This window comes from Medicago sativa, chromosome 8 (assembly GCF_051527215.1).
Source record: "Medicago sativa cultivar Bolivia chromosome 8, Bolivia_mono, whole genome shotgun sequence".
Taxonomy (NCBI): Eukaryota; Viridiplantae; Streptophyta; class Magnoliopsida; order Fabales; family Fabaceae; genus Medicago; species Medicago sativa.
In genome coordinates this window covers 21438044-21444043 of record NC_140756.1, presented here as the reverse complement: position 1 = coordinate 21444043, position 6000 = coordinate 21438044, and positions in this window count along the sequence as shown.

The window sequence follows — 6000 nt, the reverse complement described above, 5'->3', positions numbered from 1 at the left end:
CAATCCCTTGAGTTAGGACCCTCTTCTCAAACTACAGCCCCTAATTCCTTAGGTGGTCTAATAATCTTTGAAGGTTTAAGCATGTTAACCTAATATCACTAATAAAGGATTATCCATTGTTTACCAGAACAATTCAATTAGGTCTAAGTCGAAAGCTAGGGTCAGCAGTCATTCGTTCTCACTAAATCATATTTATATTTGATCAAGATATAAAAAGCATTAAGAACAATTGAATTGAATAAAAACTAGATTGTCATTCACAATAAATAGAGTTTCACAGAAACATGGTTCAATTAGGGTTACAAAGGATCATCTCATACCTAATCTCTAAAAGATTTAGCTACTCATAATTGAGTTTACAAATAGCATAATCAATAGTGGAATCAAAACATACATGAACTGATAGAAGGGTGAAGAAATCGCCCTCCTAGCCGTCTTTAGGTCTCAAAATAGCATTTTGCTCTCTCCAACTCGTAACCCCTGTTTCTCAATCTGACTTATGTTTAAATAGAAAATATTTCCCTAAGTGCACAATAGCGCCGCGTTATGTTCTAATCGCGTAACGATGCTTCAAAAACCTCGAGTCATTCCAGATCCTTCTTCTCAATCGCGCCACACTGTGTATCCTTTGTGCCACGCTGTGAGCAGCTCAAAAACATGTCTCTCTATTTGCAAAATCGTGTCACAATGCCTGTAAACGCGCCGCGATTTATCCATTCAAGCTCTTGATGTTTTCTTGTTCTTTACCCCTTCTGGATCCTCATATTTGCCTCAGAACTCTATCAAAGTATCAAAATAAGTCCTAAAAATTATGTAATGACAGCATGTCATCAGGTGACAAACTACATATTAAACCTCAAGACTTTTAGAATTTAACCCAAAATGTTATATTCGAGTTAGGCAATGTAGAATGTTACTAAACAATAAGTTTGCGGTTGCTATTGGAATTTGCAACCAACCAAGTTTGGGGTGGGGGTACTAGAGAAAAAAGAACATTATCATGAAAAATACACTCAAAAATTGTGTATAATAATAAATAAAAAAAAAGAATGAAAAAGGCACAAACAATGAAAAATCTGAGTAACTTTAAACTCGATTGTCCCAACAAGTTATAAATATTCTGAAGTACCTTTACAAATTGTTGTTTCAAGGGGTGAATGAGGGATTGAATCTATGCTTTAATTTTTGTAGGAGTGCCTAACTCAAATTTTGTGTAGCCTACTTATCCAAACATTATCCCACCTTTACCTAAGCCCCGTTATAACCCTGAAAGACCTCAAAGTGTGTAATGACATTGATTTTAGAAAATTTTCAAGTGTATGGTAATATGTAGACCTGCATGTTGACTGTGGGTGAACCCTATTCATTTTGTTGCGTGGAGTTGTGAATTGGTGGATGCAAACAAGTCAAACTAGCTCATCTTTAGCTAGTCGGGAGTTGAACTTTTGGGTACTATCGCTTGATCAGGTAATTGTTATTTTACTATTGATTGTCAATGTTGCAAATAAATTCCTTGAGGATAAGGAATGGTTCAAGTTTGGGGTTGTGATGATTGTGCATCAACACTAGTTTTTAGTCATGTTTATGTCGTTTTTATGGCATTTAGAGAGTCATCTGCTTGTAATTCATGGTGAAATCAGATCAAAACAGGAACAAGAGCCCAAAAGAAGAAATTGGTCAAAAGATAGAAATTTGACTAAGAGTGAAGAATCGTGCCACATTGAGCAAGGATCGTGGCACGTTGCAAGGATGTGGAATTCACTTATACGTTATGGAAATTTCGTGGCACGATGAACCACGAAACTTGCCACGATGGTTTGATGAATTTTCTGCCACGTCAGATTAGTGAAGTGATCGTGCCACGATTGTCTCGTAACGTGGCATGATAATGGGCTTTCTGAAACCCTAAAATTCTTTCTATATAAAGCCAGTTGTGGCCAAGGATTAGGGGATTGATTATTACTGCGATTTTGAGCATAGAAGACACCAGGAGATTGAAGAACAAGCCCTGAATCTCATACCAATTCATAGTTGGTTCAGATTTGTATATGTTTTCTCTTGTTTATGCTTATGATTGTTTAGTTATGAGTAGATAAACTCTTAGATTGATTGAGCCGTGATGAACCTACTGTAATATATGAATCAGTAGTTGAAACTCTTTTTTTTTTTTGGTTCAATAGACTAGTGGCTACATCACACACTTTTTAAAGTGTGGAGAAGTGGGGAATCCGGGGTTCGAACCCCGGCCCCTGCAAATATTGTCCCTGGTAGCTACCAACTGAGCTACACTTACTGGTAGTTGAAACTCTCTTTATTATCAATATTATTCAGTCTTTATTCAGAATTATTTGTGTTCATTGCTTTTCGTATGATTGTTTGCATGACTATTAATCCTAGCTTCTTTCAATCACGTAAATTGATCTTGGGAATTAAATGACTACTAACCCTAGCTTTTAATCCTAAAGTAGTAATTATGTTTAATTCAACATATGAACCTAGAGATAGGAAGTTGAGAGTTATGACTTATGAATTAACGTTCTGACATAGCTTCCGCGGCTATTCAATCAATTTAAGAGATTAAAAGGTTATAACTTAGGAAAGGGTTTTGAGTCAAGAGATTGATCAAAACTACTTAGTTAATTTGTCGTAAAGATTGAATAATCATTGAGAATAAAGGAAGGTAGACTAATCATATAGGGCAATAGCGGATTCATCGGCTTAATCATTCATCTCAAAGTAATTTTCTCTCGCATTTTATTTACCGTTTATTAAACCCAACTCTACTGCCTAGGGCAACCCTAATAACTGTTATATATACATCCTAAATAATAAATTAAATGCTGAATTGAGATTAATACAGTCCTCATGGATACGATCTTTATTACTACTTCGATAGTTTTGGTACACTTGTCAAATATCTATCAATATTGTTAGGGGGCCTTGGGGTGAGGTTACTTGTAACAAATATTCTATCATAGTGAAATCCTTCACAGAGTATGGAGGGAGTGGATGTACCCTTAGGTTAGAAGGGGTCAAGAGTGACCACTATACTTTCTTGTGTCATTTTCTCTTCCATACTCTCTTTATTTTTTCTGCAATTTCTTCATACCAGATGTAATATGCATCAAACAAAGTAAGTATTTTAATATCGTCTCCACAGGGAGTTGCGTATATCATAAGCGTCTTCACAATAGTTCACATTAAGGTATCGAGTATAAGTTGTTTGTTTGTAAAACTATGTTCCTAAACGACATAAAAGTAAAAACGAGAGAAGATCGAACTAGTTCGCTTGCGGTATAAGATAACAAGAAAGCATAACAGCAGCAATCTCTCGATCGATTAACAGACTCTAGCTTTATAACCAATATTATCACAATCATTTCTACAACATCCTTCGTGTCCAAAGCGATATCGTTATTTCTAAATTATCGTTTAAACATTCGTGTCCAAATCCCTTAAACGATAACAAAGTCGATCGGATAACTTAATCGACCGTGTCCAGCCTGATTAAGTATCCGAAAGCATTAAATTCTTGATTAAAAGCAATTATCAAAGGTTTACAAACTTGTCAAGAGTGATATAACTTAAGATAGATTGTTATTCTAGTTCTAGATTCAAGAGTTAGTGTCCAAATCATCTTGAATCTCTTTGAAAGCATTAAACACAAGAATAACAACAATATTGAATCATTAAGCTAGAACCTTATACATTAAAAGATCAAAAGATTACATAATAGCTTGTTTGATTACCTCAACACTACAAGTAGATGATAGCTACACATAGACATGTAAACTATGCAAGAGATGAAGAAAGATGAAGATTCCATGTCAAGATCCTTTGTGTCCAAAGCGATCTTGAATTGAATCTACTCCTAAACCAATTGCTTTGTGTTTCTCTCTTTGAAATAGCTCTAACCTCTCTCTAGAATGTATGAAAAATAACTTAAAAAACAGAGAGGAAATCCCCTAAGAGAGGTAAAAAAAAATCTATTTAAATGGGGCAGTACTAGTGTTGGACGCTTTCGCATCCTCTGGACGCTTAAGCGTCCTTCACAAAATATCTCCCAGTGACCAATAGCAAGCTGCCATGTAAGCTGTGAAATATCTTCTGGCAGAAGTAGATGAGCACACTTTCGCGTGCTAATGGCGTGCAGAAAGCGTCCTAAGACGGTTTGCCTCTGGAGCTTGCATCTTTCGCGTGCTAAGGACGCGAAAACGTCCTACTTGAATCATGAAAAGCATGCTGAGAGCGTCCTGAAAGCGTGCAAAGAGTTGCATTCGACATTGTGGACGCTTAAGCGTCCAGAGGACGCGAAAGCGTCCTACCTTTGGTTCAAAAGCTTCTTTCTTGTACCTTGCTTGTCATTTCCTGCATAAATTGGGTAGAATTAAGCATTTAAAGCATAAAGGGTATAAATACAACAATTGGTAGCTTTTCCTTAGATAACTTGCATAACAAGTCACTAATATGCCTCTTTTAACACATGAAACTATTACTTTTAAGAACTTATCAAACTCTCCCCAACTTAGCTTCTTGTTTGTCCTCAAACAAAAGAATAAAAAGGAAACTTACAAGGCTTTGGACAAGCTTTCTAGCACAGTGCCAAACAATTCAAAACATTAAAAATTTTGCAAGTGGTGATTCAAATGTGAATGCGTAGGCAAGCGTGAAGTCCTCCGCTACTCTTGATGCAAACTAAGAATGTGAAACTAGTCCTAAACACAAAATATACATCATAAACTTCAAAACATAAACATAAGTATCTATAAACCACACCTAACACACTTCTTTAAAAGTAAATGAAATACTATGATAACAATAAGCGAGGGTAATGAACACACATCCAACAATCATGTTAACATCCTGATTAAGTTAGGTGTCCATCCAAATATCGTCTCAAAAAGCACAAAAGCATGGATCAAAAGGTCTTTCTAGGGTTATAACTTGGCCGGGCTACAAAAGAAATGTCATATGTTGGGCAATTGATCAGAAAGCCTATCAAAGAGGAACATTCCTTGTGTCAACAATTAAAATTCATTACCTTCCCTACCAATCATTAGAAACCCTTGGTGATAAACAATCTAACCGATAACCTTGACAACTTATTCTATTTTTGATTTTTCTTTCTTTTTCTTCTTTTTCTTTTCTTTTCTTTTCTTTTCTTTTTCAAATATACAACTTTTTCTTTTCTACAATGTTGTCAGGTTATTTTAACAATTTCACCAGATACTTGACATACAATGCCTCCTTTTCTCCCCAACTTGAATACAACAAAACTCTAACTGAATTTTCCCCTATCCTAAGGCAAGGGACAAAGTACAAAAAGGTTAAGGGTTCAACAAAGTAAAAAAAATATCAAAGTCCTATAAGAGTCAAACATGAACTGGATTTTTGAAAAATTTCAGGCAAATTCAATGAGCATTGTGCTTATGAATATTGACAGTTCATGTTTGACGACTTGATTCATTTGGCTCAGATTGGGGTATCAGATACTCGCTCTTCTCACATGTAGGCTTTATGTGGTCAATTCGGTTATTCTCAATTCCAAAAAATGCCTTGATCCTTTCCATGCTTTCAAACAATTCAAAATAATTATCAGATTTAACATAACAAAAACAAGTTAGACGGATACAACAGATTGAAGCTACCTCACATTTATGTTAAGTACTAAGTGGTTCAAAAATATTTATGTTTATGACAAGAATTAAATGAGATATATTTTGTGCAAAGTACAAGTTTCAAATTCTTATTAAAACCTAGAATAACAGGAAACCAATACCTTGGCTTTAGCGCTTTCTCACAATTCATATCATTATCACTCACCTGCTTTTGCTCAATAATTGGCTCCTTGGAGCACTTTAAACTTTGATGTTCATGAGCAATCTTTCTTTTGACGAAACACAAGCAAGATTAAACAAAAAATTTCTTCCAAAGCGATAAGTTAAAAACCAAACAACAAGCTAAGTTATTTAACCCAAACTGAAATTAAACTAAACCAAA